Source organism: Heloderma suspectum, chromosome 2 (assembly GCF_057233095.1).
Source record: "Heloderma suspectum isolate Gila_16-S chromosome 2, 16-S_ref, whole genome shotgun sequence".
Taxonomy (NCBI): Eukaryota; Metazoa; Chordata; class Lepidosauria; order Squamata; family Helodermatidae; genus Heloderma; species Heloderma suspectum.
In genome coordinates, this window is record NC_139459.1 from 395,103,310 (window position 1) to 395,118,015 (window position 14,706).

Below are 14,706 nucleotides of genomic sequence, written 5' to 3' on the forward strand. Positions count from 1 at the left end.
AACGAGTTGAAAGGGAATTCTCTGTTTTCCTGCTGCACTTTTAAAATATATTTCCAAACACATTGAGCTTTCAACTAGGCTTAATGTCGCGTCTGGTTACAGTCTCTCGCCCACTGGGGCAAAGTCAGAACCTCCTTCTCAGCTCCCAGGCCCACAACCCAGCAGGGAAGGTGGATGGGAGAGCAAGAGGAACCAGCGGCAGACTGGGACTGGACGGGAGAGCAAGAGGAACCAGTGGCAGACTGGGACGGTGAAAAGGCCGGAACCGGACAGGCCTGAACGGCCCCGTTATCTAAAAAAAAATGCCAAACACTATGACATGTGTTAGAGACACACAAGAACAATATTTTAGGGCAGAAACCCTTGCAATATTATATTATTATTAACCCCTTAATGCCCAGAACACATCTGGAATGGAATGGCCCGGAACAGCAACTTCTAAATGAGCCAAATCAACCAAATTCACCATTCAAACATCACTGCATGGGACTGATGCAGTAAGCCACAAAACTACAGAAGCCACGTTCAGGTACCCATTCCGGGCAATAGTCCCTATGCTGAAAAACAGTCCCAAACGGCAGTTTCTGAGTCAAATCAACCAAATTCATCAGCCAAACATAACCGCATGGGAATGATGCAATAAGCTAAAAAAACAACAACACCTGCCATAAAGCCATGTTCCAGGACCCGTTTCAGACCACAATCTGTATTTCTGTGGACCTGGAGCCAATGTTCCGTGCCTCACTGCATCCTTCCCATGTGGTTACGTGAGACTGGTGAATCGTGGCCATTCTGTTCCGGATGTGTTCCGGGCATCAAGAGGTTAATAATGTAATATTGCAAGGGTCTCTACCATAAAATATTGTTCTCAAGTGTTTCTAACACATGCCGTAGAGTTTGGCATGCTTTTTTTTAAATAAAGGGGCCGTACCAACCCGTTCCGTTCCAGTTTTGTACTGTCCTGGCAGACTGGGAGAGCCAAATGGAGCAACCTGGAGGTTCGGGGAGGATTTTCTGCCTGTATGCCTGCATGGCTGCAGAGCTTAGTGGGGGATTTGGGAGGGATCCTGCAAAAGAGGGCTATGACTTCTCCTGTGCTTGCTCTGAGGAGCAGAAGGGAGGGATGGACCCCGTGTGCTTGCATGCATGAAGGATGCGAGGGGTGCTTGCCTGTATTTGCATGTGTAGATGGATAGGGATGTGTGGTGGTACGACAGAAGTAGAGAGAGTGAGTGGATAGCCTCAGACCCCACCTCTGCCTTGCACTTTTTTGGGGGTGGGGGGGCACTTGTCCTTTGTGACTAGCCGCACCTCTCATGGCAGCCATTTTGTGGTGGTGCCCAGGACAGGTTCTGTGAGTGCTATGCAAATGCTAAAGAGAACCCCCCCCCCCCCCCGAGTGACACCATGGAGCAAAAAAAGAAAGTAAAAGCCAGATCCAGGAAAACCCCACGGATCCTCTTGATTTCATGATTTTTAGCGAGCAAATCCCCCAAACCACAATCGACTCACGGAGCACACTGGCTTCCATCAACTGAACCATAAAAATCATGGATCCGCCACTACTGGGCACCTCCACAGAGTAAAAACATGGGTCTCCTGAAAGGACCCCAAATGGGCCAGTCCCTGCAGGTCATTGGATGCTCCTGGGCCAATTATTCTCTCCCATACAACCTACCTCACAGGGTTGTTGTGAGGATCACATATGGAGGGGAGGGGGGACAACCCTGCACAGCACCCAGAGATCCTGGAAGAGGATAGAAATGCACTCCCTAAAATGTTTCATTTCAATATATTCCAAGAAAAGGCCGTCTTCTATCAACGTGCTTTCAGCCACCGTCTTTTTCTGACATCCTTTTTACCTGGGGGAGATGCCAGAGTCCCCCGCGCCCCCAGGACCCCCCTCGCCCTTTGCATTGACCAAACCCTTCCCGGCTTCCCCAAGGGATGGGATAGAAAGGGGTGGGGGGAGGGAAGAAGCCCCTCCCCAGTTCCCACCCCTTTGTGTCTCTGGGAAGGCAGACGGGGGTGGGGGTCTCTCTGTCTGCCCCAATCTCCCTCTCTCCACCTGGGAGAAGGCAGCAGCAGACGGGGGGATCTCCGCGCGGGGCCCCCGCTGCAGCCCCCCTCCCTGCAGGACTCGGGACGGAGCCACGTGTCTGCAAGGAGCCCTCGCAGGACCAGGCATTGGACCTTTGGCTTTCGGGGGAGGGTCCTCTTCCCCTCGCTTCCCGCCCCCCCTCCTCGTGGGGGCGATCCGCAGCCCCTCCTCGCCTGCAAGGCAGCTGGGAAGTGCCCAGGTTGCTCTGGCTCGGGCCAGACCTGGGGGGCGAAGTCCAGGGATCCACAGCCCTGGGGGGGGGGGCGATATTGGGAGCTGGTGAGTGCCAAGTGCATTGGGGCCCCTAGGATGATGGGAGTGGGGGGGTATCCCCAGGGGGGAGGGAAGTCCAGCTGGGGGGGGGGGTAAGAGAGGCAGCAAAGGGCAGGGGGCAAGTTTTGCAGGGGGGGAGGAACTGGCTCATTTCGGGTCCCGCCAGGAGACCCCCATCTCGTTGCTTTCCCCCTCCCCTCTCTGAAGCATGGAAGTCCAGTTGTGAACAGTGGAAGACTGGTGGCCAGTCTGAGTGGTGGGGCCGAGGGCAGGTCAGAGCGGCGGAGCCAAGGGGTCTCCAGGGGTGCAGCCAAGGGGTCCAGTGGACTTAGATCGGACTTGGAATCCCCCGCAGTCAGCAACCATTCCACAGACAGAGAAAACCGAAGACAGGCAAAGGGCGGGGGCGGGGGTGTCACATAGGCACGCCAAAGTACTCCTTTGGACCCCTGGTCTCCCATTCCAGCAATAACTCCCTTTCCACAGAGAACCCAGTGACTTTAGGATGATGCGCGGGAGGGGAACATCCGCACAGCCATAACAACAATGATGAACATAATAATAAAAATAATATGGGGTTCCGAAATGTCACTGAGCAAGATGGCAATTTAAGGTAGCAGCTCCCGATCTGGGTCAGCTAAATCAAGAGCTACCACAAGGTAGAACAGCTGCTCACGTCTCTAGATGTCACAGTCAGGTACCAGCAAGGACGGGGGGCCGCGAAGTAAGGTTCCCGCCTTAAGCAATTATGTTAAGCAGCCAGCAGGTATGGCTTTTTCTTCTCCCCCCTGTGTTGCTCCAGCCGTGGGCGTTGAACTCTTAGTCAAAAGGCCGATAAGGCGTTCTCAGAACATTCCTCGCTGTGCCAAGATAGTGATAAATCAGACTCAAAGGTTTGCTTACCAGGAGACTTTATTGGGTAACTTACAGCACACAGGTATACCCAATGCTTCTCTGAACCAAGAGCCATGGGGTACAATGGGTCTTATACCATACATGTTAGCAATAGGCAGCATAACAGCAGCAAGCGCCCCCTAGCGTGCATTCCCAGCATGGACTAACAGCACGGTTCTCAGGCACAGCCACCTGCAGCTTTAAGGTGAACAACCTCTGCTTCTCAGGCTCATCAGTGATAAGACATTCTCCTCATTAGTGGAGAATGTTCTGAGAAGGCTCTTATCGGCCTTTTGACTCATCTGCACATGCTCAGAGGCTTACTAGCATGGGAATTGCACCAATAATGAACTTAAGCAAGCATTATGGATCTCTAGGCCCCTTTAACACTATAAATGACTTGGCTATGCTCCTGGGGCCAATACACGCCCCCCCCCCAAGTCAAAATATGGCAACGGCAGTGTCGGGTGAAGGCCTAAATAGGATGTGCCATACTGGCATTTCCGACCTTCCCAGCCCACCCCCAGGAACGCCCCTGTTTTCGCCACACTTCACTGCTCTTACGAGTGCAGAGCACAGGGCCAATCTGCGCTGGCTACAAGGCGGCGTGGGAGGGGGTGGGGGTTGGTTCTCCGGGAACCGACCTCGGAGTGCGGGCTCTGAGGTCGGTTCCTGGGAACTGACCTATCCTATGGCCATCCCGCCACTGACTAGTGCCCATAGGATTGCGCCCTAAGTTGGGTAGCTTACAAGGGTACCACCTGGCATGTTGCTAACTTAATTGAAGGAGTCCAAATGTTGAAGGATCTTAATCTACGCATTCCAGGGTTACAACAGAGGCAAAATCAGGAAAGCCAATTGTCTATTCCTGATGCTGTGGATGGAGAGCCCCGGCTTCCGGCCCCTCTGAGCCTTTCACCTCAATAGCTATGTAAAGATTCTGCTTTTCACTTGCCCTTTGTGATTACCAATTAAACCTAAGTATAAATGTTTGTAAGGGGGGGGGGGAGATAGAGAGAGCTTATTTATTTACTTCTTTTAAAACATTTGTATCCTGCCTTATATCATTAAGATCTCAGGGTGGCATGCAGGTAAAATCAATCTGAACAGTATAAAACAATGAATAATTTAAACAGCTAAAAGCATATTAAACCATAAAACAAGCTAATACCAATTAGAAAATCTAACACAGTTAAAACAGTGTGCAGCTTTAGGGAATTCAGTTAGCCCTCAAAGGCTTTGGTGAAAAGCCATGTTTTAACTTGGCGCCGAAATGAAACCCAATGTCTGTCCCAATTGGGCCTCCAAGGGGAGGGTATTTCACAACCAGGGTGCCACAGCAGAGAAGGCCCTCTCCCATGACCCACCATAGTGCATGTCTTGCACTGGTGGGACATAGAGATGGGCCCCTCCCACAGATCTCAATCCTTGGGCAGTTATATATAGGGAGAGGTGCTCTCCCTCCCTATATACTGAGAGCTTACTGCTTTCAGTCTGCCTTATATATCATTTTGCAGGTGGGGGAGCTGGGGGTGGCGACGGCCGACAGGAAACTCTGGCGTGGGCTGGTCCATGAAGTCACGAAGAGTCGGAAGCGACTGACTGAATAAACAACAACAAAATAATAAGACAGCATTTGCAGCTGACTGAGATTAGGAGATACCCCTTGTTACACCAATAATCCCCTTTAATTGTGATCAAACTGGTTGATCTGGTCCTTACCATTGTTATGTGGGTGGACTTCATGGAATAGCAGGGTTGGAAGGGGCCTATAAGACCATCGAGTCCAACCCCCTGCTCAAGGCATGAATCCAAGTCAGAGCATCCCTGACAGGGGGCTGTCCAGCTTCATCTTGAATGCCTCCAGTGTGGGAGAGCCCACCACCTCCCCAGGTCATTGGTTCCATTGTAGTATTGCTCTAACAGTCAGGAAATGTTTCCTGACATTCAGCTGGAATCTGGCTTCCTGTCACTTGAGCCCATTCCGTGTCCTGCACTCTGGGATGATCAAGAATTGATCCTGGCCTTCCTGTCTGTGACAACCTTTCAAGTACTTGAAGAGCGTTATCCTATCTCCCCTCAGTCTTCTCTTCTCCAGGCTAAACATGCCCAGTTCTTTCAGTCTGTCCTCATAGGGCTTTGTTCCCAGTCCCCTGATCATCTTTGTTGCCCTCCTCTGAACCTTCTCCAGCTTGTCTGCATTCTTCTTAAAGTGTGGTGCCCAGAGTTGGACACAGTACTATTACATGTCATTCTGTTGTTTTCTGCCCAGCGCTCCAGTCTAGCAAGATCACTTTGAATTTTGTTTCTATCTTCCAATATATTAGCTACCTTGATAAATGGTCATGAAGCAAGATGTCTTGGGCCAGGAAAATATCAACAATTAAAATGAACGTATGCCAAGGATACTTTTTTATTTTTGAATATTCCATTGCAAGTGAACACAACACTACTTAATGCATGGCAAACATTAATATCACATTTTATTTGGGCAAGAAAAAGGGCTAGAGTTAATGCTCATGTGTTATACCAACCTACAAATTCAGGTTTATGCTATTACATTGCTTCTATGCTACCTATGTTAAAATCATGGTTTATACCAGATAAAGGAACAAGAAAAGAATAATCTAATTTAACAACCACTATTGAGAATACACTCTGGTTCTGTAATAAAAAATATACAGAAGTTTTAAGGGCAAACCTCTGTATTAGCAATTTATGTTATTATATTATCCAAGAATAAACTGAGCCTTGGACTTTGAGCTCTTATCGCTATTAATTATAATGAACAAACTGATGATTGAACAGTATTGGGTAATATGAATTTTGGGGAGAAATATGATCTAATAGGACTTAGAAGTCTGTTTTTAAATGGTCATTAAAAGTTATCAAGACATTCTGGGGAAATAGAACAGAATCAAATCTCAGTTTTCCAATATTTGCAAATGAGACACATCATATCTAATTTGATATCTAAATGTGGGTCACTAAGCGATCGCTCTAGCTTTGAAGCAGTATTATCAAATGGGGTACATAAGCCGCCTCTTATAGGTGCAATCCCATGCCTGTTTAGGCAGAAAGAAGTCCTACAACTCCCAGCATTCCCCAGCCCTCCATGCTGGCTGGGGAATGCTGGGAGGTGTAGGACGTTTTTCTGTCTAAACAGGCATCGGATTTATGTCAACTTTATAAAACTACAGTTAACCTGAATATGTTAAGGAATATCTACTTGCCCAAACGAGAAAATGATTTAGGAAGACCAATTACTCCAGATGTTTGGGACTGGATTAGAACACATGACCCAAAGAGCACGCTTGGTAGGAATTTTAAAGAGAACCCTTATAAATTACTCGTCCGATGGTACTGAACACCTTTCAGGCTGAGTGAAATCTGTCGGCTGGAGATGTGGCCCCAGTGGAGCAAATATACAGCATGTTTTTTGGTCCTGTCCCCAAATAGTAAATTGCTAGAGGCTGTTTAGATTTTTAAAAATAAATACTATACTTTGGACTAAGGCCAGGGAGACCCAGATAGAAAACCCCCACTCAGCCCTGAAGTTCCCTGGATGATTGGGGCCCAGTCATTCTCTCTGACACTAGCCTACCTCACAGGGTTGTTGTGAGCACATCTGGAGGGTAGAGTAGGGGAGAACCCTGCACATCGCCCAGAGCTCCTGCGAGAAGGGAGAGGGTGGAACTGCACTAAATAAATTGCTCCCGTATAATATACTCCAAGAAGAGACCATCTTTCTACCAGTTTGCTTTCTGTCACCGTCTTTTTCTGCCATCCTTTTAGTAGGAGGAGATGCTGGGGAGGGAATCTGCATGCGGGGCTCAGAGCAAGCCCCCTCCCAACATCTCACCTACCCCCCTCCAGGGCCCCCCCACCCCCTTTGCATTTACCGGATCCTTCCCAGTTCCCCCAAGGAATGGGATGGGAAGAGGAGGGGGCAAGGGAGCCCCTCCCCCAGTCCCCCCCCCCGGTGACTCTGGCAAGGCAGGCGGGGGTCTTTCTTCGGCGCTCGCTTCCCGCCCCTCCCTCCCCCGTGGGGGCGATCTACAGCCCCTCTTCGCCTGCAAGGCAGCTGGGAAGCGCACAGGGTGGGGCGGCTGGGCTGAACTTTGGGGCTGAAGTGCAGGGCCCCCAGCACCGGGGCCCCCCAAACGGGAGCTGGTGAGTGCCAAAGGCATTGATGGGAATGGAAGGAAAGGCCCCAGGGGGAGGGAAGCCCACTGGGCGGGGGGAAGCGTTTTTTGCAGGAAGGGGACCCCCCCAGTGAATGGCCCACTTGGGGTCCCTCCAGCGGACCCACAACTTTCCCCCTCCTCTCTCCGAAGCCTGGAAGTCTCAGCAGCCCCTTCCTTAGGGAGAAGAAAAGACTGGGAATTTGAGCCAGACCCCTGGGAATCTGAAGCAGGGCTTGGGGGGGGGGGCAGATGGGGCAGTTTGCCCTGGGCCACCATACGCTGCGCCCCCCCCCCACAGCTGTTTTGTGTTTTAAAAAAAACTAAAATGTGAGCCATTCACATGAGCTGAGGCAGGGAGAGCATTTAAAAAAAAAATTTTTTTTTTTGAAAAACAGGATATTTTTATTGCATTTTTTTTTGCTAGAGCGTTCCCCCCCCCCAATACCACAGCCCCAGGCCCCCCGGATTTCCCTGGACAGGCCTGATCTGGACACACTGCAACCGGTTTCAAACTTAGTGACCTTTGAGGGACTGAAAGAGAAGCAGGGATCTGTTGTGGGGCTGGAAGGGAGTGGGAAAGGTTGGTCCAGGGCCAGAGATGCCCCATGTGGTGGTCCGGTTGTGAACAGTGGAGGCCGGTGGCCAGGCTGAGTGGTGGTGGTGGGGGGAAGTCAGCAGAGACAAAAACGGGATATTGGGATGGCAAAAATGGGACGAGGTTATGTAATATTCCATAATCATGAAAAAATAAGACGATAACAAAAGTTTTATTACATGAACATATTGAGCTAGCAACTATTCTTCAGTGACAGAACTCATATAAAAATTTAGGTAGATGTAGGGAGGGACTCTATTTCACCAGGATCGTAGTTATGAGTAGAATTTGGGACTCCGATCGTAGAAAGCAGCAAGAACGCGTTCGCTCCGTCCCTTACTAGCGATGTTCTCTCTCTGGGCAAGAAGCCTGGCCCTACAATATATAAAGGAAACTGCGCTAAGGTAAAAAAAAACAAAAAAACACAATATAATAAAACAACTGCAGCACCCTTTGTGGTCTCTCAGGCTATAAGAGACCTAAAAAACAACCTAAACTCACTGCAAAAGAACATGGAAAGGGGCGCAAATGAATAACACTAATTTATTGCATATACACACACAAAACACTCATAAATATACATAAAATACTTACAAAATTTCACATGAGCGGTAAAAAAATCTGTATGGCATACCACACTAAACACGCTAATGCAGGACTGCAGTGGCCAGACCGCAAAAAATCATAAACATACACCAAAAAGAAAAGAAAAAAAGGAACGAACACCCCGACTGCTATCACAAGCCGGTATATGCTAATGTCCCACCGGAGAGTTCTGCTGTAATAAAAAAATAGCTAACAACCTGTTGAACTGAAATATGAGTCCGAAAAGCCCGAATCAAACTGAATGTAGGGCAGAAAGAATCCCAATGGGCGGAATGATGGTAGAAATAACAGTGAGACTCACCCTCCTGGCCCCCACATGCTGAATGGGGCTTAGTGACCACCTCTTGAATTCCCACCACTGCAGACAAGCAAGGGGGCAGCGTCTGATCGTCGCTAGCTCAAGAAGCCTGGCCCTGACTGGATGAAGGAAATGAAACTTCCTCTTTCATCACACTAGTAGTTTTACTGCACACATTGACTAGCATAGAGCCTTATGATAAACGTGTTCAGTTTTTTACAAAAAATTAAAAACGGGACAAAATTGACACTTATATTAAAACGACGGAACGGTTGGGAAATATGAAAAAAAACGGTACTGTCCCATTTAAAACGGTATGTATGGTCAGCCTAAGCCAAGGGGTCTCCAGAGGCGGAGCCAAAGAGATCACTGGGCGTAGACCAGTCTTTGAATCCCCCCCAGTAAGCAACCCATTCCACAGACAGAGAAAATTGAGGCACTAAACGTGCAAAGGGTGGCGCGGGAGGGAATCACTTAGCCACACAAAAATTCTCCTGTGGACCACAGTTCCAGGGAAAATTCCCATCCCACGGAGAATAGAATGACTTTAAGATGGTGAGCAGAAGGGGAGAATCCACACAGCCACAATGACAATAAGGATTAAAATGATACATGATATTCTCAGAGCCACAGAGAAAAGCAGCCTTTGGGACACAGGAACACGTTATGAAGGCATTCAGAAATCCACGCCTTTATGTCTCCCATCAGAAAGCATCCACCAGAGTGGGCCTACTCAGAAGCCAGACTACTACACTCCGGAGTATGTATATCTCATACGGACTGGATCGCTCAGGAGAAAGTAGGGGCATCCATTTGCATGTCATGATGATGATTATATTTATTTCTTTATTAAATTTCTTAATCGCCCATCTGGCCGGCCACCCAGCCACTCTGGGCGATGTACAATAATACAGTTTAAAACAATAAAATTCCACATTAAAACATCGTATTTCTAAAAATACCCTTTTTGTTGTTCATCAACAAATTGGTCAGTCGCTTCCGACTCTTCGTGACTTCATGGACCAGCCCACGCCAGAGCTTCCTGTCAGCTGTCGCCACCCCCAGCTCCCCCAAGATCAAGCCCCTCACCTCCAGAATATCATCCATCCATCTTGCCCGTGGTCGGCCCCTCTTCCTTTTGCCTTCCACTTTCCCTAGCATCAGCATCTTCTCCAGGGTATCCTGTCTTCTCATGATGTGGCCAAAGTACTTCAGTTTTGCCTTAATATCATTCCCTCAAGTGAGCAGTCTGGCTTTATTTCCTGGAGGATGGACTGGTTGGATCTTCTGGCAGTCCAAGGCACTCTCAGAATTTTCCTCCAGCACCACAGTTAAGCATCTATCTTCCTTCGCTCAGCCTTCCTTATGGTCCAGCTCTCGCAGCCATAGGTTACTATGGGGAATACCATTGCTTGAACTATGCAGACCTTTGTTGTCAGTGTGATGTCTCTGCTCTTCACTATTTTATCAAGATTTGTCATTGCTGTCCTCCCAAGAAGTAAACGTCTTCTGATTTCCTGGCTGCAGTCAGCGTTTGCAGTAATCTTTGTACCTAGAAAGACAAAGTCTGTCACTGCCTCCACATTTTCTCCTTCTATTTGCCAGTTATCAATCAAGCTGGTTGCCATAATCTTGGTTTTTTTGAGGTTTAACTGCAACCCAGCTTTTGCACTTTCTTCTTTCACCTTCATCGTAAGGTTCCTCAGCTCCTTCTTGCTTTCAGCCTAACCCACCCCAAATGCCTGCCTGAACAACCATGTTTTTAATGCGTGGCAGAAGCTCATTAAAGAGGGGGCATTGCGGAGTTCCCTAAGGAGGGAGTTCCACAGTGTGGGGGCCACCACAGAGAAGGCCCTCTCCCTCGTCCTCACCAGCCTGGCTGATGGGACAGAGAGAAGGCCATCCGAGGCTGATCTTGTTGAGCGGCCTGTTGGTGTTGCTGGAGGCGCTCCTTGAGATAGGCTGGGCCGGAACCGTATAGGGTTTTAAAGGTCAAAACCAACACTTTGAATTTGGCCCGGAAAACAACTGGTAACCAGTGCAACTCCTTCAGCACCGAGTGATGTGATCATGCCGGCGGCTGCCTTTAATGAGGCGAGCCACTGTGTTCTGCACCAGCTACAGCTTCTGAACTGTCTTCAAGGGTAACCGCACCATATCCTTTGGGAAGCCAACAGGAACACTTTGCAAAACACACAGACCCCCTCCCTTTCACACACCCCTCATTCACACAGACACACACCCTTGCGCAAAGCCCAACCCATACACCACCATATTCAAAAAGCGAACTGGAACCGAGGGGTCACAACAGGCAGAGCCAAGGGGTCAACGTTTTGCTGGAGAAACAAAGGCAGAGGAGCTTAAAAGTTGGCCATCCATGCAGCATGGGAGTTTCTTAAGGCAGAACATGGTGCAAATCAGAAGCAAAGGCAGAGGAGCATTTAAAGGAATCAAAGTTGGCCATCCATGTAGCAGAAGAGGTTTCTAAGGCACAATAGAAGTGAGAAACAATGGCACACCAGCTGGGAAAAACATGAAGTTTGCCCACTGAGGCACACACTTCTTACAGATGAGGGTGGAGTCGCCTTTTCTGCATGTTCAGTCTCCTTCCCAAGTTGGATGTAGTCTGCAGGGGTTCAAATGAGGCTCAGCAGGTGAAGTAATGGCCATTGTTCTCTGTTTGACCTGGAACTGCCCGTGGGCACGCTGGGAAGAAACTGGCGGAAATGTTGGGAATTAGTCTCAGAAGTGTTTTCCGTCCTGGTTGAACACCGAGCCCCTTTGACCAGTGGACCACAGGGAAATTCAGCGATTTTTAGATTAACAACTCAAGCAGGAGATAATTTTAGATTCTGTTCTAAATAAAAACAAAACTGAAGCCAAGTTTGGTAGTATTGCCAAGTTCTTCGGGGAGATGGAACTCCTCACACAACACCTTGCGAGGGACTAGCCTGCACATGCAGATGATGTGACTTCATAATCTAGTCGTTTCCCCCCCTCTTCATCACGCTGTCCCCCTCTTTCATCCTACCTTTTGACATCTTGCCTGATGAAGAGATCTGTAGATCTCAAAAGCTTGCACATGTTTTCTGATCTTTTGGTTGGCCTAATCAAGGCATTATTATAGCAATATCGATTGCTGAATTTTGAAAAAGATGAAATCCCCCCCAAAACCAGAAATTGATGCTAAAATATATGCAAGGACACACAGCACCAGACATCGATTTTTAAAAATATACAAGTACCCAACCTCCCATAAATTTATTTTTTAAAATATGCAGGGACCTGTAGATATTGATTATTTAAAATATACAAGACCCCCACCCCATAAATTGATTTAAAATATATCTATGCGCAAGGACCCACAGCACCAGAAATTGATTGTTAAAAATATACAAGAGCCCCCACCCATATATTTTTTTTAAGCTGCAAGGGCCCCACTCCACATCCATGAATTCAAAGCCCACAACAAAAGCACCAGAAATGCACTTACATAGTCACTCCTCATACTTCTAGATACATACCCCATATTCACAGAATCATAGAACAGTAGTGTTGGAAGGGGCCTATTAGACCCTCGAGTCCAACCCAGTGCTCAGTGCAGGAATCCAAGTCAGAGCATCCCTGACAGGTGGCTGTCCAGCTTCATCTTGAATGCCTCCAGTGTGGGAGAGACCACTGCCTCCCTAGGTTATTCGCATGATTTGGAAGTACTCCGCGTGATTTGGAAACTGTACTTCTATTAATGCAGCCCAACAGAGCATTTGCCTTTTTGGCAGTCACATCATGATTTCATTTTCCTAGGTGCAGAACTTGGCATTTATCCCTATTAAATGTCATTCTGTTGTTTTCTGCCCAGCGCTCCAGACTATCAAGATCACTTTGAATTTTGTTTCTGTCTTCCAAAGTATGAGCTATCCCGCCCAATTTTGTATCATCTGCAAATCTGATAAGCATCCCTCCTAAGCCATTTGGCTCTCTCTCGTGCGCGCTGGCTCTCTCTCGCGCTTGCTCTCTCTCGCTCAGACACAACCACACACGGCGTAAGTGCTGTGCGGTGGGAAGTGGGGGCTCCCTTCCCCACAGCGAAACACAGAAACCCACGTCCAGATATCTGGGGCTCCACACCGTGCAGTGAGGAAGGGAGTCCTCTGCTTCCCAGACAGTACAGAACCGCTGTGATCAGGAGGAGACCTGTGCGCAAATGGCCTCTTGAAAGTCTCCATCCTGCCCGTGGGCAGAGAAACTGGCGGGACAATTCCACTGAATTTCTCCAGGAGAAGGAGAAATTCTCAACGGTTTCTCACTGATAGGGCTCAGCATGAGCAGGGGTTGTAGCACGGCTTCTCTCTTCCCCCCCCAAGGGTTTTTCGGGGGGGGGGTGTTGTGCTGCCGCTGCAAGTGGCAACAGCATCAGCTGCGTTGGCAGGATGGTCCCCATTTTGCACAATGCAGGTGTGAGGGGGCAGTGTTGTGTCTAGCTCCGGGGAAGAGGCGGAGCTCTGGGGAAGAGGCAGAGCTTGCACTGTGCCAGAATCTGTCCTCCAGTTTCCTGAAAGTTTTCTTCCCCCATGGAAAAGGCTTCCATTCTTCTTCCTCATTTCCAGGGTGTTCTATAATTTATTTTTGTGGAGTTTTTGAGCGTACCTAATCACTGCAAGGCAGTCAAGGGTGCTGTGCGTGTGACTTCTTTCTTTTAGACATCTCTCCATTGTGCTCCAGCCACCTGAGCTGCCTGCGCTTGCAGGTCTGAAAAAGCCTTATGGGAGGACTTACATCATGTCTTCCCCTGGGGTTTAATTGGAAGTGTGGGAAGCTGAGGGGACTACAGGCTGCTTGGAGAGATGATTGTAGAATGAAAGACAGAACACTTGCACAAACTCCTTAGCCACCTCACAGGTACATTAAGCACAAGAATCCCAAACCCAGCCTGTGAGAATTTCTCTTTTTTTTTTTTTTCCTTTGAATTTATTTTCAAAAACCATTTCTTTTCAATCAAATTGAATGAGAATGGTCAAAAAAATGTGGGGAAAATTTTCAGCACAGTGCTAATCTTCCTTTATACATCCCCAGGCGACCTTTAAGATCATCATTGGAGGCCTTGCTAGTCATTCCGAAATGAATGGAATGTCGCTGTGAAATACCCCGATGGAGGGCCTTCTCAGTAGCGGCACCCACCCTTTGGAAAACCCTCCCTCTGGCAGTTTGGGAGGCAGAAAAGGTGGCATCTTTTAAACACCTCCTGAAAACACACTTGTTCGCCCAGGCTTTTCTTGGGCTGTAAGTAAATTAATCATGGGCTGTAAATTAAAACACACTTAAATTGATCATGGGCTGTAAATTAATTTAAAATACACTTAATCATGAGTTGTAAATTAAATTAAGCCATACTTCAATTAATCATAGGCTGTAACTTAAAACACACTTAAATTGATCATGGCCAGTAAATTAAATTAAAACATACTTCAATTAATCATGGGCTGTAACTTAAAACACACTTAAATTGATCATGGCCAGTAAATTAAATTAAAACATACTTAAACTGATCATGGGCTGTAAATTATTATTATTTACATATATATTATATATATTATTATTATTATTATGTAAATTATTGGCTCATTATGGGCTGCAGAGAGAGACTGGGTGAGGGGATCAGGGCGGTGGTGAATGCCTCCTTTGAGGAGGGAGTGATGCCATCAGCCCTCAAGGAGGCAGTGATAAGACCGCTCTTAAAGAAGCCCTCCTTGGA